General features: G+C 43.5%; 1 protein-coding gene across 2 annotated transcripts in view; it reads left to right on the forward strand.

The window, feature by feature from the left end:
- Positions 1-23727, forward strand: part of ERV3-1 (endogenous retrovirus group 3 member 1, envelope) — a 71262-nt gene that overhangs the window by 7517 nt on the left and 40018 nt on the right. Inside the window, exon 2 of one of the 2 annotated variants that reach the window (XR_004539323.1) lies at positions 4746-5250. The exons of the other annotated variant lie outside the window; for it this stretch is intronic. The gene's annotated coding sequence lies outside the window, so the exon portion shown is untranslated. Of the gene's footprint in view, positions 1-4745; positions 5251-23727 lie in introns of those variants that run through there. 2 annotated transcript variants of the gene reach the window in all.

Consider the following 23727-nt stretch of genomic DNA (forward strand, 5'->3'; position numbering starts at 1 on the left):
TCCAGTTTTGAGGTTTGCACTAGATTAGAGGAATACAACTTGCAACTTTTGCACTTGAGCAAGATAAGATTTGCACCTTGAAATTGTTAGAAATGAAATGTGTTTGGGGACAGTGCCATAGCAAAGGAAATTTGCATCTGGGGTGGAGGTGCCCAGTATCATCATGTCATGTACCTTTCTAAATGTACCTTTCACCATGCTATGAGTCTTCCCCCTCCCCCCGATGCACTCTTCCTCATGCCCTCCCCCCCATCGCACCTCTTCAATTCTTTGCCAGCAGTAAGCAGCATCTCTTACCTGATGCTTGCGCTGGCCTCATCCTTCCCTCTGAGCAAAGTCTAATAGTGAGAAATTTGCCGATCTTGCAAAGTACAATTTAACAGTTAGCCAATATTCTCATCCTTCCCTCTGACATTACTTCTTTATCTCTGCAAACAGGAAGTGACACCAGAAGAAGGAATGAAGCTGGCATGAACAGTGGGCAAGAAATGCAGATCGCTGCTGGCAAGGATTAGAAGGGGTATGGGGGAAGAAGGGAGGTGCCAGCGCCCATGCCAAGGCAGCACTCGGGGAGCTCCTCTTCTTCCAACCCCCTTACTATGCCACTCAAGGCCGGTTTTAGATATCCTGGAAACCCCTCTCCCAATTTCCATGCCCACCATTACTACCACATAATTATAAAACAATTTTAAATGACTTCTTCACATAGAACACACAGACTTCACCAAATACAGAACAATGGATCACAAATTAAAAATAGAATATGAATACTAAAAGTGAACTGGAAACCCAAAAACAAACTCAGCAAGTATTGTACTTCATTTTGTACTAAACACAATTGGCATAACCATGAGAGGGGGCTGGGCCTCCCACTTTGAGCTTAGGCCCCCCTCAAAATGGACATCTCCCTTGCTGTAGCTGGCGGGAATCCCCAAGCCTCACCTGCTAATGATCAGTTCCTTAGGTCCAGAGACCAGAACTTTCCAAGTTCTGCAGCTTGCAATAGTATTTCAGATCTGCTGCTGCCTCCTCACCCCTTGGCTTTCATGCATGCATGAAAGCAGCGGCAGCTTGAGGATAATGGCCACTAGCTGCAAAGCTTGGAGATTTCTGGTTGCTAGACTGGAAGAGGAACTCTTTAGTTGGCAGGGCTTGGGGATCCCCACCAGCTCAAGCATTTATATTTTGCATTCTGGTGGGGAGAAAATTTGATGCCCATCCACTCATTTTGGGCTCCAGCTCCCCTCCCCCAATTAGTTGTGTGGCTATACCATTGAATAGAATACAAGTATATTTGTGATGCACATGTCCCAAAGCCAACATATTCCAGTTAATAAATTCAAAATAAAACACATTTTTCTACCTTGTCTGGACATTTTATTTTTCCATCATCTTGGTCCCAGTTTCTCTTTCTGCTTTTGTCTGTCTTCTACTAATTCTTTTTCCAGTGCCTGCTGTCCATTTTTTCCTCCTCTTCCCTTTTGCTCCATTCCCTCACTATGCCTGTCTCCAACATATAGATTTTGCCCTTTCAGTTTTCCTCCCTATTTTCTTTACTGCCTCTGTCCACTCAAATCTCACCTTCTTTCTCACCCTTCTTTATAAATTTTCAGCTACTTATCAATTTTCCTTCTCCTTTCATTCTGTAGCTCCCCAATTTCCCATCTCACTCCTTTCCCAGCTTCCTATTTCCTTCTATCTACTCATTACCACATTTCTACCACTGTATTCAGTGTTCTTTTTCATCTTATCATCTGCTTTTGGACCTCTTCAATGTGGATCACCACTTCCAGAATCACCCTCCCTCACCATGCCTGTCTACTTTCCTTATCTATCCCTCCAGACCATTGCCCACCACCATCTCTATCTCTAGTTCCCCCATGTTTCTGGCCCTATAAGTCCTTCCCTTTCACTCCTCACTTGGCACGTCTTTGAACCCATCCCCCATTCTACTTAAAAAAAATTAAAAAACAGTCCAGGGGGCTTCCTGGCCCGGCATGTCTTCCCCCTTCACTTCCGCTCGCATTTTTGTTACAGGAGAATGCCAGCTGTGGCAGTGACTCTGAAACACAGCCTGCGGTCTCCCTTCCCGTGTTCCTTGTGCCGCGGTCCATCCAGGTTAAATAAGGAAGTTGCGTCATTGTGGAGTGTTTTTTTTAATGGACAACAATTTTTATATTGATTTTCAAAACAAAGTACAAACCTTCATACATTCGCCTGGCCCAATATACAAACAATACTCCATGCAGAACTGGAACTATAATCAAGAGAAAAAATAGCATAACCCCCCAAAAAACACATACATACACACACACACCCCAGGAGCAGCGAGTGTCCTCCAGTATGCAGAACAATGAAACAAATAATAACAAGATATTAGAACACATCGCGTAAGTAATGTGACATCAACCTGAGCAAATCTAAAGGTATGGTAGCTTCACAGCATCAATAAACCATGTATGAAAGATGAAAAAAATAACACTGCAAATAACCCTAACATAGCGTACCCCTCCCCAAACCCACCCCAAATCGTAACTTCAACAGAGAACTCGGAAAACTTCGGACTCTTATAGTCTTCTGAGATACAGCTCCCTCAGTTCCAAGGAACGGGGGATTAAGTAAACCCCAACCCAGACAGAGTATGATAATGAAAAAGGAAAAAAAAGAGGGTAAACTCTCGTGCCCCCGCCGACCCTCCCACCCACCAGCGAAAGAGTGTTATTTTTTTCCAATGCCAGTGATAAGATTTAAGGCGGCTAAGGGCTCCTTTTACGAAGCCGCGTTAGTGGTTTTATCGCGCTAGCTGGAAAACTATCGCCTGCTCAAGAGGAGGCGGTAGTGGCTAGCGCGGCTGGCAGTTTAGCACACGCTATTACGTGCGTTAAACCGCTAACGCGCCTTCGTAAAAGGAGCCCTAAGAGTTTCTCTATTTATGCTGCTACTTAAGTTTGAGGCTTTTTTCTCCACATGTTTGTGACTGCTAGATCCTCTGTGGGTTCCTTCCACTGCCCGGCTTAGTAACAATTTAAATATATCTGATGCACAACACCAACCCATTTGGAGGAATCACCCCCCCCCCCCCACGGATGCACAAATGCCCACTAACACCCTCCCAACGAGTGTTCGAGGCTTGTGTGGTTAAGACAGCTTATAGGAATGGGGCAGGGATGGGATGGGGAAAAATGTGTCCCCATGTCATTCTCTAATCCCCATTCAACATTTTCTCCACCCCTGCTTTTTAGAGGCAGCAGCAGCACTTTCCAGGAGTTCCTCATGTGGCAGTGAAAAAGATTTTGGAATTTGCCTCTGTTGCACTTTATAATTACTGAGCTTATGAAGTGGAACCTAAGTGAATGGAAACATTTAAGCAGTTGGTGGTGACTTCTATGACTAATGGAGAATACCAAAGAAACCGAGCCAGGAAAGAATCCGTCCCAGCGGAAACCTCATGGATTTCCAAGCCACTCTGCAGCAGGGCTTCCTAAGGCTGTCCTAATGATGACTCTCCACAGTGAATTGCATATGTATTTCCAATGTGCACATTCTATCTTACTGCTAATAATAATTATTCATATGATGCTATAAGTCATACACAGGATTCTTCAGAAAACCCCTTCTCCATGGAACTTACGGATTAGTCAAAACACACAAATAAGAGGAAACAAAAGGTTTTGATGGGGTTATGTACCTGGAAAATGGTTTGAATCCTACACAAAGGCAGGGTTTTTCAAAAGTAGCTTGGTGAGCTTTTCAGGTATCATGATAGACCAGCTCAGGCTTCCTAATGATAGAGAAACTTTCTAACTCAATCCCTTGTTTTTTATTTTTCAGGGATTTTGGTGTTTTAGTTTTTTTTTAATTTGTTTGGTGAGGCACAATTCATGTGAATGAACTTGTATGCCTGGGTTTTATCTTATGCAACTTCAGAGCTGCAGGTCCATGTGTGCATTGGGGTAAAACCAGGTCTGATTCGCCTCTCCTGAAAGATTGGGATTGGTTGGGAATGAATTATCGCTGTGGCTACAGCTCCTAAAAATAGATTTCTGTTTTCTTTGGCATGCAGTTGCTTCTGCTTTAGAGTAAGTTGCAAGGGAAAAAGTGCTGTTCTAGGAAAGGGAAATATTTCTGGTCAATAAGCTCAGATTATACTTACTGAACCTGATTTGTCCCCGTCCCTGTGGACAACAGTGGGAAACCATCCCCATGTCATTCTGTAGGGAGTGCGGGAAGAATCAGAGTGTGAATGGGCACAGCCACTGCCCCTCAAGTCTTGCATTGACGAATGCTGGTGTAGAAAGACTGAGGTTAAGATAGACACTAAAGAATGACAGTCTCTGGTATCCAGAGCAGATATTGTGATGTCATAATGCCTCATTCCACCAATGTCTAAGAGCCAATCACATCAGTGATGTCACAATGGCTTCATTATCCTATACTTGGCTCACATAAGAATCAGAGTATGAATGGGCACAGTCACTGACCCTCAAGCTTTGCGTTGAAGAATGCTGGTGTAGAAAGACTGAGGTTGAGATAGACACTAAAGAATGACACAGTAGATGGAGGAGGCCAAGATGGCGTCGGGGGCAGACACACAGGGGGAGTTCTCTTTTTGAGGTGAAATATCGGAATGCTGCCACCTCGCAGGGATGGGATGGGAAAATTGAGTTCCTGTGGGAATGAGAAAAAATTTGTCCCATGTCATTCTCTAATCCCTATTCAACATTTTCTCTACCCCTGCTTTTTAGAGGCAGCAGTACTTTCCAGAAGTTCCTCATGTGGCAGTGAAAAAGATTTTGGAATTTGTCTCTGTTGCACCTTATAATTACTCAGCGTATGAAGTGGAACCTAAGTGAACCTTCGAGATGGGGAAGCGTAACGGGATGTCATGGACTGGCTTCCAGCAACCATGATACCGAGGTGTCTCGTTCAAACTACTCTTCAAGGAATAATTTCCCGTTGTGCGCAGGAGGCATTTCCAGCTTCAGGAGATGCTGGATCAAGCGGCGGATCTTAGCATCAATTGGGCTTCGTTGAGCCCTGATCAAAGGCAAGCTCCCTTCTAGCTCCATAGGGAAGGCGGCAAATTTGCCTTCCAAAGAGGAGGCAGTAGTGCTTAGCCCTGGAGGAGCGGATGGGGACCCTGTTTGGAGCATAGCCCAGCTTAGACCCTACCAACGGAAACCCTGTTTGGAGACTAAGGAAGGAATAGAACCCAGGAAAGAGATCCTGCAATATGGAGAGATGGTGAAACCTGCGTTAGTTAATATGGAAGCTCTGTGGAAAGCTATATAAACTATGGACTCCATCCTGAAAAAAGCTGTTTCGGTTTTGAGGAATGATTGTGGGAGTATCAACTCCATGGTGAATATCCAAGATGAAATCTTAAAATTTGTCCCCGCGTCATTTTCTAATCCCTATTCAACATTTTCTATACTGTTCTCCCAGGGGAGCTCAGAATGGTTTACCTGAATTTATTCAGGTACTGAAGCATTTTTCTCATCTGTCCTTGGGGGATTAAGGCCCAAATTATGTAACTAGTACCTAAAGTTAGGCACCTATTTCGGAGGCGCCCAACTAGATAGGCGCCTATCTGAATTGAATAACAAGCTCAATTAAGCTTTTTAATCAGCACTGATTGAAACCTAGGCGCCTATCAAGAAAGCGCGATTCTGGAACAAGGCACCTCTAAAAATTTAGACGGCCTTCAAAAAAAATAAGCGCTATGCATGTTAGGCATGGGCGTGGCTACATGTTAGTCGCCTTGTTGCAGAATCACTGCTCTTAAGCGTGCTTAAGCGCTCAGCTAGGCGCCTAACATTTAGTTGTGCCTAGAGCTGGCCTATTTCTTGGGTGCCTCCAAAATAGGTTCCGCTCAGCGTGATTCACTAAACAGCACCCAATTTTACTTGCATCGCACTGAACAGTGCCTAATTATGCGCCTAACTTTTGGGCGCTTCTTATAGAATTTTCCCTTAAGTGACTTGCCCAGGGTCACAAGGAGCAGTATGGGTTTGAACCCACAACCTCAGGGTGCTGAGACTGTAGTTTTAACCACTGCACCACTTATACCAGCCATAGAGTGGGTTCAGATGCTAAGAAATAGATACATAGTATTCTGTAGTTTATATAAGCACAGGTAAGTGTGTGTTCTGCCCGTACACTACCCATGTGTATGCCCAGCGGTAAGCTACATGCCATCACATATAGTGAAGCAAGTAGCCAGAATATTGGCATTTACCTAGGTTTGTGCACATATATGTCAGTATTTCCATCATTTACACCTGGGGTGTAGCCAAGCCTCTGATTTTTGGGTGTCCAGGGGTGGACTTAGGAGTGAATGTACTCCCTCCTCCCCCATGTGCATGTTAAAAGTACCTTTACTGGTGGGGATGACAAAGCTTCTTCAGCAAAATAAATTCTGCAGGGTACAGTATAATATCAGAAATAATGCAATGCAAACCTAGTAGGTATTTCCTTGTCCCCAGAGGGCTTACAGAGGCAACAGAAGGTTAAGTGTCTTGGCCAAGGTCACCAAGGAACCGTAGTGGGATTCCCTGACTCAGTCCATTGCTATAACCTCTAACTTATTCCTTCATTTCCATTACTTGACATTTAAGAGGAAAACCTTCAAAATATTAGAATTCTTTTGGTAGCTGTTGTGTGAGACTGGGGTGTTGCAGTTTGGTAAACGCAGGATATTAAAGGTTAGGGGATATGATGGGCAGGAGTAATGGATTTATTAGATATATAGATCGGTGCAGGTGCTTTGGCTTTTTTTTTCCCTGCCCTATTCAGAACAAGAATATAATTCATCAGTTTTTATTTCTTTAGAAAAGAATGGCAACCCCCCCCAACACATCAGTTGATAAATTTTCTGTCGATTGCAGTGGCGTACCTAGCATATGTGAAACCAACTCTTTCAATTGGAAACTAATGTGGTCATAAGATGTTATAGTAGTGAAATTTTTGCAGAAACAATGAGAAACCAGTAACAGCTCTGAATTTGCTCAAAAAGAAGGAAAAAACCTCAGAAAAGACCCTCCCACCGCCACAAAGGTGGATATAAAGTGGTTAAACGATAACCTCACAGGCAAAACCTTCATTCAAGAGTGAGCACTAGAGCAAAAAACTGTGCTTCTCATGTACTAAATCACTGATAGAGGAAAAAAACCACTTATCTTGGGGCTGATCGGCACACCGACGGAGGCCAGCGTTTCACCGACAGGCTACATCAGGGTGTGACCCGACCGATCAGTCTACAAAACAAAGAAGAAAAACAAAGGAGCTTAGCAGTTTCACAATAAGTTTAAACTTCTTTCTTATAACAATACAAAACGTACCTTGTAAAGAGCGAAAAGAAACGCTTCAAAAAAGTCCAAGCACTGCTGCAACTCTTTGGGCCACCGGCAGCACGAATGAAGTAAACATGCTGCCTTCAGTGACCCAGTTCTGGCCTCGTTTTTTTTTCAGTGACACATTTGTTTGCCCTTCTAAAGCCGCCGCCACCCCAAGCTCGTCTTCCCTGTGTCGGGCCGACCAGCCTTCCTCTCCCCGATGTCAATTCTGCCGTCGGAGAGGAAGTTCCGCCCAGCTAGGCAGCGATTGGCTGGTCCAAACTTCCTCTCCGACGGCAGAATTGACGTCGGGGAGAGGCAGGCTGATCGGCCCGGTAGAGTTTTCCGGACCTGGCCAGCTGTGCACCCCCCCTAAGGCTGTACCCGGGGCGGACCTCCCCCCCCCCCGCCCCTCCTTAGTACGCCACTGGTCAATTGCTGTAATTAACACCAGAGTACATACAGTGGATCCTGATCCCTGCCAGGTGTTAGTGCTTTAGGTTGTCGCTTTAAGGGCTCAAATTGTGAGCTGCATTAAGTGGTTAAATATCTATCTGGATGACTTGTTTTATTGTGCTATCTTACAAGGAAATATTTAGCCTGTGTATATCTTTACATATTAAAAGGGATCTTTGGAGCCTTGACTAAGATCTTTGCTCCTCCCAGCAAAACACACATTGAAGCTGGTGGACTAAGTTGCAATATTTTATTGATAATACCAGCATTTTTATGCATTTTTATCACATGAAGTGTGTTTTGCAGTTAAATATTACAAGTTAGGCCAGCTTTATAATAAACTTTGCATGTAGCCTGCTGTGTATGAACATTTATTTAAAGTTTACCTTGAGATACCGCAATGCAATTCTATTCAACACAGCTCATTAATGTGAAAGACTTGTGTGCCTTATTACAAAAACAAATACACCTCACTGAGGTGTGGATATTTTTTTACTGAACAGCTCCGGACCTTTTGACTTGCAGAGGCTTTCAGTTTACAGCTCTTCATCACTATTCGCGGTTTCCCTATTTGCAGATTCGATTATTAGTGATTATTTTTCTTCTATTTGCAGGCTGCCCAAAGAGCCGTCATCAAAATGGCTGCCTTGAGTTCCCGTTGTAGTCTCGAGACTACAACAGGAACTCACGGCAGCCATTTTGATGACGGCTCTGCAAGGGGCAGGAGCATAGGAAGATCGCTCCTGCCCCGTGTCACCGTAGACCACTAGGTAGGGTCTGGGGACATAGGATGGAGGCGGGCGTGGGTCAGAGCCAGCCCAAAAACTTATTTGCGATTTTTCCCTTTTTGCGGGCCGGCTCTGCACTTAACCACCCCTAATAAGGAGGGAGAGCTGTACAGGGCCCATAGGTCATGATTCAGCAACCCTTCCCTATAGGAGCTTTCAATGCCCTGGTTTTCCAGAAGCCCAGATTACGCCCTGTCCCAGGACAATGACTTACAGCACACACACATAAACACCTCTCCCCCAGCTAGACTGAAGTTCCCTAATGTCCTAGTAGACTGCAAAACCATCACCCCAAGTCTCTCTCTGAGGCTAGAAGTATGTAAATTTCATCTACTTTAAACCAAGCACACTTTCAAACCCCCCCCCCCCCCCGCAGCTGTGGTCCAGCCATTCCCACCAGCTCCCTCTCCCACCCCCACTTACCATCTATTGTCTGAATCCACTTGCTCCCATTAGTGATGCCTGATTCAGGGAAAAATTTTTCGATTCGATTCACTTTTCCTGCCCAATTGGGCATTTTTTTTTTTTTTTTCAAAACGTTCTAGCGGGTTTATTTTGTAGCCTCTTCACCCACCCCACCCACCTTTGCCCTCTCCAATGCTGTGGTGTAAACAAAATAAAAAAGACTTTTCCTCTCTCTGTTAGGTCCTAGCTCACACTCGCTGTCTAACATCAGCTCTGGCAGGATACACATTTCAAATCTGACATATTATAATCACAAAACAGAAAATAAAATTATTTTTTTTTCTACCTTTTGTTATTTGGTCATTTTATTATTCAAATCAAGTTGGTCTCGGGCTCTGGTTCCTGTTTGTCTTCTTTTAACTCGCTCGCCAGGGTCTCCTGCCCATTTGATGTTTTCTTCTTTCTCCTTGCTCACCATCCAACTTCCATCTCTGTGCCTTCTCTTCCACTGCCATATCCAACATTTCTGTTTCTTTCCCACTATCATCTCTCTGCCTTCCATGCAACATCTCTCCCTTCCTCCCCTTGTTATCATATGCAACATTTCATTCTCTCTTCCCATCCACCATCTCTTCTTGCCCTCTACTCTATGTCCAACATTTCTCCCTCTCTCTTCTCTATGTATGTCTCCCTCCCGTCCACCATATGCAGGATTCTCCCTCTCATCCCTTTCTACTAAAGCTATGTGATGCTGGGTTCTATGTTAGGAGTCGCTACCCAGGAAAAGGATCTAGTTGTCATTATAGAGGTTACGTTGAAACCTTCAGCTCAATGTGCGGTGGTGGCTAAGAAAGCAAACAGAATATTAGGAATTATCAGGAAAAGAATGGAAAACAAAAATGAAAATGTTATAATGCCCTTGTATTATTCCATGGTGCGGTTGCAAATTGAATATCATGGAATTAGAAAAGGTACGGAGAAGGGCAATGAAAGTGATAAAAGGTTTGGGATGACTTCCCTATGAGGAGAGGCTAATGTGGCTAGGGCTCTTCAACTTGGAGAAGAGATGGCTTGGGGGGGGGGGAATCTGATAGAGGTCTATAAAAAACTGAGTGGCGTGGAAAGGGTAGATGTGAATCACTTGTTCACTCTTTCAAAAAATACTAGGACTAGGGGACACGAGATGAAGCTACTAAGTAGTAAATTTAAAAACACTAGAGAAAATATTTCTTAACACAATGTGTAAATGAAACTCTGGAATTCATTGCTAGAGAATGTGGTGAAATCAGTTAGCTTAGCGGGGTTTAAAAAAGGCTTGGATAATTTCCTAAAAGGGATGTCCATATTTATTTATTTAAAATTCTATATCGTTCTCCCAGGGGAACTCAGAATGATTTACATGAGTTTATTCAGGTATTTATTCAAGTATTTTTCCCTGTCTGTCCCAGTGGGCTCACAATCTATCTAATGTACCTGGGGCAATGGGGGATTAAGTGACTTGCCAGAGTGCTGAGGCTGTAGCTTTAACCACTGTGACACATTATTGATATGGCTTGGGGAAATCCACTACTTATTCTTAGGATAAGCAGCATAAAATCTGTTTTACTACTTGGGATCTAGCTAGGTACTTGGGACCTGGGTTGACCACTGTTGGAAACAGGATACTGGGCTTGATGGACCTTCGGTCTGTCCCAGTATGGCAATTCTTATGTTCTTTTGTACCTGTTTGTCGCATCTCTCCTTTCCTTTCTTCCACTCCGTGTCCAACAATTCTTCTCTCTCCCCCCATGTGCAGCAGCTTTCCATCCCTCCCTCCTATTCCCCATGTGCAGCACTTCCCATCCGCCCCCCCTTCCACCTTGAGACCTGACATACCTCCGGGCCTCCTACAGCAGCAGCAGTGGTGGTGGTGGGCAGCTGGTAGAGGCAGCACTGTGAACAGGCTGCTCGCAGACTACTCCAACAGGGTTTTCCTCTGCTGCATCATCAGTTATGTCATTAGTGACATGTCAGAGGAAAGACCCAGTGGGGCAAGCCATAAGCAGCCTGTTCAGAGTGCTGCCTCTACTGGCCAGTCACTGCCACTGCTGCTGCTGGTTTAGGAGGCCCAGAGGCATGTCACTACACTAACTGTTAAGCTACTTGTCTGTCGCCTTCCATGTTTTGCCCTTACCTATGCTAAGCAGCTAGCTTGGGATTTTTAGAGTGCTGGTTAGTTTTAGAATGTGGTTGCCACTATCCTGGGTCTATGCTAAAAGCTACCATGCACTAACACCCACATTAGCTATGTAGTAAACATCTAATCACAGTCCAAGGGCAATTTCAGGCATTTATGGGGACCAATTGCATCTTAAGGCTCCAGGATTTTGTTAACTGCATGATCAAACTATTCCTGTGATGCTTAGCACTTAATTAAAAACAAATTACTAGGTAATTCATTTTTTTTCCTTTTCTCATAAAAACATAGTAGTTGATAGAATTTGTAAAATCTGCTTATTAAATGATGTATTGGCGATGCAATTAACTTCCCGTTCACTCTGTACCACTTGGGGGTTAAATTCAATACCTGTAATGCATCCTTGATATTATAAAAGTGGACAGTACTGCCGTACTTCTCAGTAAAGCATAAAAATAGAAGTACATTCCTGGACATTTGATATTACTTAAAGTCCATTTGTTTGCAATTATATGGTGAAGAGCGGGTGGCAGGGAGAATGGACTTGAGCAAGAGGAGCATAAAAAGAAAAGAGCACCGACAGGGATCCAATGCTTGCCGATATTGGAGAATGATCAGAGCTGTCTCTACAGTGGAGAGGAGTGCTAACTGGGATCCATATGCCAGCTCAAGAAAAGAACTGGAACTGCAGCCACAGTGAAGAGAAAAGAGCTGGGGCGGGGCCATGTGTAGGCTTAGAAGGGACATGATAGAGACTTACAAGATCATGAAGGGCATGGAGAAAGTGGGCAGGGACAGATTCTTCAAACGTTCGAAAACTACAAGAACAAGAGGGCATTCGGAAAAATTAAGAGGGGACAGATTCAGAACCAATGCTATGAAGTTCTTCTTCGCCCAAAGGGTGGTGGACACCTGGAATGCGCTTCCAGAGGGCGTGATAGGACAGAGTAGGGTTTTGGGGTTCAAGAAGGGATTAGATAATTTCCTGAAGGAAAAGGGGATAGAAGGGTATAGATAAAGGATTACCATACAGGTCCTGGACCTGATGGGCTGCCGCGTGAGCGGACTGCTGGGCATGATGGACCTCTGGTCTGACCCAGAAGAGGCACTGCTTATGTTCTTACCATATGGCTCCAGAGAAAGGAGGATGGATTGAGACATCTGGGTTTTATTTCCATTGCTTTCAATAGAAGTAAAACACAGATGTCTCCATCTGTATGCCTTACTTCCTTTGCTTTCAATGGAAGTAAAACCTGGGTGTCTCAATCCATCCTCCTTTTTCTGGAGCCATATGGTAAACCTAAGTATGCAGATATGCAAACATTTGAGCTGCTTAATATTGGATGCTCCCACTGGCACGGACTCCTAAGGTAGAATGAGAGACTTTTCACACATGTATCTTTTTAAAGTGCTTTCTGGTGAGCTAGCAATAATTTCTTGTTAAGGAATGCTCTGTGAACCCATTTTTATCAGTTATCTTAGGGAATTCACAAAGATCTAACAAGTGTGCATAGCTGAGAGACCATTTTCTGATACCTGCAGGCTTGTCATTGCTCACTTATTTCAGAATACCACAGCACGTGCAGGCTGCGCCATCTACTGGTGGCTGAGGTACATGAAATTATCAAAGAAATTTACAGTGGAGTTGGACTTTGTGTGAAGGTACAGGAAGAGTGACATCCTCATTAGTTTACTAAACTGTGCTAAGCGCTAGCTTAAATTTACTGCATATAAAAAGCTTTACCGTGGGCTGTGCGCTGATTTCTCGTGGTAAAGTAGCCTTCCCCAGGCACGAAACAATATTTTTTTTATTTTCCTCGAATGGAGACATGTTAGGGGGTAGAGAGTGGTTGTGACAGTGGTAACCAGTTAGTAAAGGAAGCACTGCTGCACTCTAATTGATTAGCATGGGGGTAGTGTGGCGGCCCTTACTGCCTACAAAATGGTGGTAGGTGGGGCTCACATGGTAAGTTTTTAGAATGGCTATGCACCCAAGGCAAAATTAGCATGTGGCTATTAATTCAGAAAATAGGAAAATGTGCTATTTTAGGGCCATGGCCCAAGTGACCTTAGTGTGTGGAAAAGACCTGCATAAGTTGCGCACTAAGGGGCTCATAATCGAAAGAGAAAAACGTCCAAAAACCGGCCTAAGTCAGCACTTGGATGAACATTGTCAAAATATGTCCAAGTGCCGATAATAAAAACAGGTTTTGGACGTATTTTTAGGGTAAAGACCTAGAACAATTGCTTTCGCCTACTACTTATGGGGAATTTAGGAAACGTCTAAAAACACACTTGTTCCTAAAGCATTTAGACAACTGATCCTCTCTTCTCTCTCCCCTCTATAGCGATTAACTTGTCCTTTTGATCTCTCTCTCCTCAACAATGAATTTCCTGTCCTATTAATTTTCTTTCTTCCTCCCCTCTTAAAGTCAATTCAATTTGTTACCTTTGCTTAATCTTCTGTAAACCGCATAGAACTTCACGGTATTGCGGTATATAAGCTGTTATTATTATTATTATTATTATTCATAGTGCTGCTGAACGACCAAAGCTAAATGGGGCATTTCAAGAGGAGTGTCGAGGGCGGGAGTTGGGCAGGACTTGGGCCGGCTTAGACTTAGTCATACAGCATGTATAACCGAAAGTTATACAGCCCAGGATCGACGGAACATGGACGTTGTGACTTAGACCATTGAAAACATAGTCTAAGTCACAAAAACCCACCTAAAGTCACCAGATAAGCACTGCAAACACATAAAACACCCCCCCACACACTACCCCAGTGATCACCGACCCCCCAACTCCATAAAAATCATAATCACACCTTTATAATTTAGCCTCCAGACCATCATCACCTGGCAGCCTAGCATAGGAAAGACTAGTCGTCCAGCACAGAGGCGGCTTAGCTGTCTTGGGAGTGGGTTAGGGACTCATGGAGAGGAGGACCCATGCCCATAAGCCCCTATAATCACTGCATTGATACTTAAACATGTGCATTCCCCTATACACCCACAAAAACCCTTTTTTACTGGCATCTAAGTAGCTCCTGCAGCCATAAGGGCTATTAGGGTGGTAGATAAGTGGGTCTAGGGGATTCTGGAGGTGGTTTGGGGGGGCTCACCATGATCTATAATGGAGCTGTAGTGAGGAGAAGACATGGCACCCTTTTTGTGAAGTTCACAGCAGTGCCCTGTAAGGTACCCCACTATTTAGGTGCCATGTCTGGGTGTTCAGTCCATCACTTTGCAGACCCCTCCCACATTCTAGGCATTTTTGACTTGGACGAAAAGTTGGATGAAAATGTGATATAAAGATGGACGATTTAGCGACTTGGACGATCAGATCAGCAGAAAAATAATTTTGGCCGTATTTTTCGAAAATGTATCCTAGGCTGTTTTTTACTTTGGACGACTTGCGACTTAGACGAAAATGGACGTAGACGTTCCTTTCGATTATGCCCCTCCACGGCTTTAGTAAAAGAGCCCTAAAGCGAATAGCAGTTAGAATAGCATTTACTGAAGTAGACTAAAGGATGAACCCCTGGATCCTATATATGGAACACTGATATTTGGGTGTCGATTTAAGATGTATACCTAATTAAATTAGTAGAGGAGCTAATTGGAATTAATCAGCAACAATCTGAATTTATATGTACATTTTGATATGCACTATTCAATCACGATGTGCTCCTAAATCCTATAGCGTCCAACTGAAAAGGGAAGCGCAAGGACAGGTTTATCGTTTATTAAACTTGATATACCGCCTTAATTGCAGAACAATTCAAGCCTGGTTGGGGGCATTCCTAAAGTTTGCATGCAGTGTTCTACAGGGTGCCCTCAAAAACACTCCTTGATTTTAAATGGTTACAAAACCAAAATTGATTGGAATATTCTTTCACCTTTGAGGCTATGGTTTCATCAACTCATAAAGTTTCATATGGTATCTGTTGATTACATACACTCGATGGGCGTCCCACCTGTTACTCAGCAAACATCGATGCGATAATCGAGATTGGACCCCCAGACTCTCTGGGGTGATCGCATTTATAGCTTCAGTTCCTGCAGATCATCCATAGTTGCGGGTAGTGAAGGTAAGTACACTCTGTCTTTCACGTACCCCCAAAGGAAAAAGTCACAAACAGTAATGTCTGGTGATCTCGTGGGCCATGTGAGGAACACCTGGTCATTTTGTCACGTTGCATTGTCTGAAGGTTGTAACTTCTGCACCAATTGCAGCTTATAAGGGTGAACGTGCAAGCGATTGTGTAGTATCTTGCTAACCGTGCTTTTTGGGACTTGTATTTGCTGTCATCTTATTTATAAACATACGGCCTCTTTTACAAAGCCACGCTAGCGGCTGAGCTGTGCTAACGGCCCCGAAGCCCATAGAGATTTAAAGGGCTTCGGAGCTGTTGCCGCGCGGCAGCCGCTAGCGGGGCTTTGAAAAAGAGGCCAATAGTCCAATAAGTTTTGATTTTGTAACCATTTATAATCAAGGAGTGCTTTTGTGGGCACCCTCTATAATACTGGGATGTGTGCCCAAATTGGGCGGCGGGAATTACACCTCGATTTTAGCAGTCATAAGTCCTGGTGCCCAAATCTGGATGCTGACATCAGCACTCAGTGCTTTTCTATAATGGGTGCTCCTCTATAATTCTGCATTTTATATCAGCAATCATATATTGTTTTTGTTGTCAATGTTGCACTAAAGGGGCTTGTAGATTGCTTGTTATTATTCATGACTAATGTTCATTAAGTTGTAACTAGTTCCCATGCTGACTGAATTTTTAAAATGAGTATTTTGGCAAGGCTGAATAAATCCAAATGCTTTACATTGAAAAATCATTTTACTATAAGAATAACGGATAAGAGAAATTAAAATGTAAACATTAGAAATATTGGGCTGTTGAAGAACTTGGGGACCAAATTCTTTGTGTCGCCTAAAAAATCTGCACTTATTGCTATTCTATAAACCACAATATTCTTTCCACAAGAGCGCTGAAGGTACAAAATATGCATTTTCCCATTACTAATTTCTATTTCAACATCAAATCATAAGTACTATATGGGAGTTCAGACTTCCACCCGAGTCATACAGCTCCAGGTGGTGTTGTTCTTCATCATTCCCAGTACTGGTACTATTATTATAACTTTTAATATTAAATTATTTCATTTTATCCTTATTTCATTTAGAGTAGATAAAGTGTATAAATAAGTTCATAACTTAGCTTTTCTTAATAAGCAATTCCCCGTCCCGACGCGTTTCGCATGACTTTATCAAGGTCGGGGGAACTATAAAAATATAAATAAAAAACACCTTTTACAAAGGTCTGCTAGCGTTTTTAACGCACGCACCGGATTAGCGCGTGCTAGCCGAAAATCTTAAAAGGAGGCGGTAGCGGCTAGCGCACGCGGCAATGTAGTGCACACTATTCCGCGTGTTAAGGCCCTAGTGCGGTTTTGTAAAAGGAGCCCATAGATTAGTTTACCACAATTCAGTGAAATAGTTTAAAGTTTTAAAATTTTCCAACCAAATAAGCCCCCCTTTTTTTTCTTACCCTAAAGTTAAAGCTGAGCTTCTCCTGTTTAAATTAGCCACTGGCGATCCATAAGATGCCCGCGGTGCTCTGTAACAGCGCTAAAGTAGACCCTCCCTTATTATGATGTTATGACACCACCGTACAACCTAGCAACCACCCAAAGCTAAACATTTTTAAGAATGGAGCACATATTCACTGGGAATGATGAAGAACAACACCACCTGGAGCTGTATGACTCAGGTGGAAGTCTGAACTCCCATATAAACATAGAAACATAGAAAAAAGTAGCAGAAAAGGGCTATAGCCCACCAAGTCTGCCCATTCCAAGTATCCCCTCTCCTGAATTTACTCCCTTAAAGATCCCACGTGAGTATCCCATTTTCTCTTAAAATCCGTCACGCTGCTGGCCTTTATCACCTGGAGTGGGAGTCTGTTCCAATGATCCACTACTTTTTCGGTGAAGAAGTACTTCCTGGAGTCGCCATGAAACTTCCCTCCCCTGATTTTCAGTGGATGCCCTCTGGTGGTCGAGGGTCCCATGAGCCAGAAGATATCATCTTCTGACTCGATGCGTCCCGTGATGTACTTATATGTTTCAATCATATCTCCCCGTTCTCTTCTTTCCTCAAGTGAGTACAGCCGCAATTTTTTAAATCTTTCTTCATACGTGAGATCCTTGAGCCCCAAGACCATCCTGGTGGCCGTTCGCTGAACCGACTCGATCCTCAGCGCATCCTTTCGGTAGTGTGGTCTCCAAAACTGAACACAGTACTCCAAGTGAGGCCTCACCATGGCTCTGTACAACGGCATCATAACTTCAGGTCTCCTGCTGACGAAACCTCTGCGGATACACCCCATCATTTGTCTTGCTCTGGAGGAAGCCTTCTCCACTTGATTGGCAACCTTCATGTCCTCACTAATGATCACCCCTAGGTCGCGTTCCGCCGTGGTCCTAACCAAGGTCTCACCATTTAGTACATAAGTTCTACGCGGGTTTCTCTTACCCAGGTGCATTATCTTGCATTTTTTAGCATTGAAGCCTAGCTGCCTAGTAGTTGACCATTGTTCCAGCAACAGTAGGTCATGTGCCATATTATCAGGTAATAAGCTTTTGCCTACTATGTTGCAAAGTTTGGCGTCTTCGGCGAATAGTGATACCCTTGCGTCATATCTCTTATGAATAAGTTAAATAGAATCGGGCCCAGGACCGAGCCCTACGGCACTCCACTGATCACGTCCGATGCTTCGGATGGGGTACCGTTCACCACCACCTTCTGAAGTCTACCGCTCAGCCAATCCCCAACCCATGTAGTTAGAGTGTCTCCTAATCCTATCGATTTCAGCTTGTTGAAATAGAAATTAACATAGAAACATAGAACATGACGGCAGAAAAGGGCCATCTAGTCTGCCCACACTAATGGCCCACCCCCTAACTACCTCCATGAAGAGATCCCACATGCCAATCCCATCTTTTCTTAAAATCTGGCACGCTGCTTGCCTCAATTACCTGTTGTGGAAGATTATTCCAGCGATCAACCACCCTTTCGGAGAAGAAATATTTTATGGTGTCGCCATGAAATTTCCCACCCCTGATTTTCAACGGATGCCCTCTTGTCGTGGGTCCTTTAAGGAAAAAGAGATCCTCTTCCACCTCAATAGGGCCTGTGACATATTTGAACGTCTCGATCATGTCTCCCCTCTCTCAGCGTTCCTCGAGTGAGTACAGCTGCAACTTATCCAGTCGTTCCTCATACGGGAGATCCTTGAGGCCTGAGACCATCCTGGTGGCCATTCGCTGAACCCTCAACTCTCCACACATCTTTTTGATAATGCGGCCTCCAGAATTGTACACAGTATTCCAGATGGGGTCTCACCATGGATCTGTACAACGGCATTATGACTTCGGGCTTACGGCTGATGAAACTTCTACGGATACAGCCCATGATTTGTCTAGCCCTGGATGAAGCTTTCTCTACTTGATTGGCAGTCTTTAAGTCTTCGCTAATGATCACCCCCAAGTCACATTCTGCTACAGTCCTTGCTAGGATCTCACCATTTAGGGTGTAAGTCCTGCATGGATTTTTGCCGCCAAGGTGCATGACCTTGCATTTTTTGGCATTGAAACTTAGTTGCCAAGTCTTTGACCAATGCTCCAGCAGGAGTAGGTCCTGCATCATACTGTCAGCATTGAGCTTTTGTCGGGCACTGTGCTTTCATCTGTTGTGTGGTTGCCTACCATGTTGCATAGTTTGGCGTCATAGGGAAATAATGTAATTTTACCTCGAAGCCCTCAGCCAAGTCTCTTACGAAGATGTTAAATAGGATCGGGCCCAAGACCGAGCCCTGCGGCACTCCGCTGATCACCTCCGTCGTATCGAAGAGGGTACCATTTACTACTACCCTCTGAAGTCTACCTCTAAGCCAGTCCCTAACCCATGCGGTTAATGTTTCACCCAGTCCCATCGAACCCATCTTGCTCAATAACCTGCAGTGTGGGACGCTATCAAACGCTTTGCTGAAGTCCAAGTACACGAAGTCCAGGGACAGGGACTCCCCTATATCCAGCTTTCTTGTTACCCAGTCAAAGAAGCTGATCAGATTTGATTGGCAGGACCTTCCCTTCATAAAACCATGTTGATTGGGATCTCGTAGATTCTCCTCGTGGATTCTCCTCTTCCAATTGGCGTTTGATTAGTGTTTCCATAAGTTTACTCACTATCGATGTGAGACTCACCGGTCTATAATTCTAAGCCTCCGTCCTGCATCCCATGACGTTAGCCATTTTCCAATCCAATGGGACTCTTCCTGTATATAGGGAAAGATTGAAGAGCGCGGATAACGGTTCCACCAGGATTTAAATTAAATTATTGGATCCGGTGAAGAACATACACATGAAGCTTAGGGCTATGAATGTAGTGAGCCCGGAGTGGTGTTCTGAGGTTCCAGAAACACATTGATTGGCTTGAAAAATAGTGTTCACTAAAAGGTGATACGCTACAGGTTATATTAACATTTAGGCATGGCCATTGATGCCAATGAAAACCAGGCATAAATGCTTGCACCTAAATTGTGCGCCTATCTTTTAGGAATGCCAATGACATCCACCCATGCCCTTCCCTGGCACCCGGGGCGGTGATGCCCCTCTCCTTCCCTCTTGCCCACCCCTTCCCTCGTACCTTTTTTACTTCCCCAGTGTGAGGTTAATGCCTGCATTGGCATTGGCGTTCTCTCCGATGTCACTTCCAAGGCACGGATCCCGGAAGTGACGTCAGAGAAAGCACAAATGCTGACGTGGGCAGCAACCTCACGCCGGGGAACTAAAAAAGGTATGGGGGAAGACAAGGGGCGCACGCGGCAAGGAGAAGAGCAGGGGTGGTGGTGGTGGTGGTGGTGGTGGTGGAAAGAAGGAGGGGTGCCCCACCCCTGCACCCACCTTACTAAGCCACTGTATTCAGCACTCAACTGACTAAGGCCTCCTTTTATGAAACTGCAATAGCAGTTTCTAGCGCAGGGAGCCACGCTGAATGGCCCACATTGCTCCTGACGCTCATTGAGTTCCTATGAGTGTCTGGAGCAGCGCGGGCCATTCATCGTGGCTCCCCGCGCTAGAAACTGCTATCGCCGTTTCGTAAAAGAGGGGGGTAAATGTCCCAAATTTATCTGAGATCCATTTGCAATCCACAAGGCACAAAACTATCTTGGTCAAGGTCTTGTGGAATTTGCTGCCTAAACAACATAGGATGATTTCATCCAATAGGTTGTGTGGACAACAACTGAAAACATGGCTCTTTCAAAAAATATTTGAAGTCAGATTGAATAGTTGTGAATAATTCTTCTTCTTCAAGTTTTAGAGGAAATGTAAATGGAATGTATGCAATTGTTTGACTTTGTCTACTCTCTATGGGATCCACCTTGAACTGGAAGGTAAAGTAAAACTGAAATTCACATTGTGGCGGGGTGCAGAGTCAGCTGGAACTGATCCCTACCCTCAACATAGCCCAGCCGAGCGGATACTAGAGTGGCCCGTGAGACTAGCAACCCAAAATAAGAGTCCAAACATCCAAAAAATAGAAGCCCCATTCACCTATATGCGGATGCCTCCAGCAAGTCTAGGAGACACCTAAGTCACGTCCACCTAACTGAAGCCTAACTCACGCTCAAAAGTAGACCTGCTTTTGCAATCTGTCCTCTTATCAAAAAATAGAGGATTTAGTATGCAATATATATATGCAATATATATATATATATATACTGAGGAACATAGAAGCTAAAAGAGGAATTGGACAAGTGTTGAAGGTACATGTTTGATATTTGTCCTAGAGAAATGACTGCTTGTAAATCAAGAGAATATCAGCTTGCCTTTGGAATGGACATCCAGTTTACTATCTGAGTGTGAATGGTACAATGGTTAGGGCTATAGCCTTAGCACCCTAACATTGTTGGCTCAAATCCCCCTCTGCTCCTTGTGACCCTTGGCAACCGGAACAGAAGAGAAATATGAATCAGGAGCAAAATGTAAATACCACATAGGATAGAAGTGGTATATAAATAATTAAAATATAATAGTGGTGCCAGCATTTTACTGCATGCAATTTTAATGTAAAAACACAGCATAAAATCACCATTCTAATGATGTCATAACTCTAACACATGATAACGTTATAGACTTTATTAGCACGCCTATGCAAAGGCTAAATAGTGATTCTGTAAAGGACATCTAATAATATAGACGCGCTTAGATTCTCTCAGTGCCGCTGAGCACAATTTTCTACAGTGCATCTACACATTAAAGAATCGTGGTCAGCATTCTGCTGCTGGACATTTAAACATTGTCTAATTTTTAGACGTCCTTTACAGAATCTGGCCCTAATGGTGTAATTTCCTAATTGGTCATGCTTAAAAAGTATAGAAAATGCCTGCTATTTCCATAAAACTTTACTTTTATGTGACAAGGATAGTCAAATTTTGCAATTTACCTATTTAAAATGTGACAATGCTAAATTCTCATCTTTTCATTCTTATAAAGTCAAAGAAAGCAGCATATGAATCACAATTAACATGTATTTATATTGAAGTTCTACAAAGATAATTATAGATTTAGAAGTGAGTAGTTTTTCGAGATTTGCAATTATACTGTAAGTCACTTTCACAAATCAGTTCCCAGAAGTAGTCTGCCATCATGTTCTCATTATATTGAACTACTGCGACAAAGCTGTTCCAAGCCACTTTCTCCTTCCTAGTTAGCTTCTTGGGAAATTCCTTCCACTTCAGGATCTTCTTTATCTGTGGTCAGACGAAGACATCAGCTTTGAACTTTGCCTCAGACAAATTAAGGAAGATCTTGAAGGTACTTGAAGGCTGCCAATTCCTTATCTAGAGCTCTAATAAATTGTTTCATTAGGCCCAATTTGATGTGCATCGGTGGCATCAGCATCTTCCAGGGGTCCACCAGTGGTTTCCATTTGATGCTGTTTCTCCCCACAGAGAACTTGGTCTGCTATGGCCAGGCCCACCTATGGTAGTGCGCCTTTGTGTCCCTGCTGCCCCAAAGGCAGAGATAGCAGCAAAACTTGTTAAAACTGCCTTGGAAACCCATTTTGAAGTTTTTTGATGACCTACCAGCCATACTTCAAAGTGCCTAAAGGTCTTGATGCTGTTGTAATCCTCTGTGAGGTAAACTGAGTGAGCCACTGGAAGAGATGCTGTAGGTACATGGAGCAGCATGGCTTTGATATTCCTGTATGAGCTGTCAATGAAGAGATGCTACTTTTTCTGGGCTACAGATGATTCCAATGGCCTCATATAAACTGGTCACATTGTGCCAAAAGCAGAGACCATCTTGATGGATGAAGAAGGTGGAAAAAGTTTGGAGATGCTTCCTATGATTTAATCTAACAGGATCCTCTGCTTGAGCCTAGATGTCAAAGCTTGGCATTAGACTTGGTGAGACCAATATCTCTCATCAAGTCATTGAGGTCTTTCTGGTTTGGATAGTATGGGTTTCTCTCATCAACTGCACCACTGATATTGTAAACTGGATCTACAATGTCTCCCTCACTCTCTGACTTGCTGCTCTCTTCTGAAGACAGCTGCATTCTCTCTGGGGGAGTGAGTATGGGAAGCTCAAGGCAATATGGCACTGGGGTGATGGATGAAGGAATGTCCGGATATTTGATTGCAGATTCAAGCTTGCTGGTTTAACGTTTGCAAGGGTCCACCAAATAGAAGTAGTAGTTGCTTGAGTGGTCAGTGGGTTCCCACCAAATTCTTGGGAAAGCAAACGTCATCGCTGTTTTCCCTTCTATATTATCTTGAAGAAGAACAAAATTAATTGTAAACAATAAAATTATTTCACCTCTGGCAACATTTTTCATATATGATATATTTTCATATAACATATTTTCATATAAAATTTAAATATTTTTTAAAATTAAACATTCTAAGAAATTTTATAGCAGAAAATTCCACCATCCTAGTGAGAAACAAAATTGTCTTATCTTCCAGAGCATTTTGGCAGTGCCGGAACATTCTGGGAATGCCCCTTCCTCCACCCACAGCTGCGGTGAGCCTGGCCACCTGAATTGCCGCAAGATAAACCTGCAAAAGAGATAAATTTCAATGTCTTGGTCAGACAAAGTTTGAGGGGAATGGTAGCTATTTTCTATACTTTTGTGGCATAGGCAATTAAGAAAGAACACTTATTACCCAGGAACAGCAAAAAAAAAAAATTGTTATAGTGGTATTGAGCCATAAAGCTGGCTGAAAATATTTACACCGTTGTAATCTGCTGAATCTGCAGCATCAAAAGTGCAGCTGACCTCAGAAAAGATCATTTCATAACGGAAATGGCCTTGCTTTTACCTCCTTCTATGGGCTTGGGGAGGCCACTTTTCTCTCCCATTATCTCTGTGTTTAATTTGCTATTCATTACCCTTGTATTGAGCACCAGATGCAGTAAATCAATAAATATTTGCATTGCCAGTTGGATTGGAGAGAACGAGATGAAGGTCACACATTTATGTCTTT

Source organism: Geotrypetes seraphini, chromosome 4 (assembly GCF_902459505.1).
Source record: "Geotrypetes seraphini chromosome 4, aGeoSer1.1, whole genome shotgun sequence".
NCBI lineage: Eukaryota > Metazoa > Chordata > Amphibia > Gymnophiona > Dermophiidae > Geotrypetes > Geotrypetes seraphini.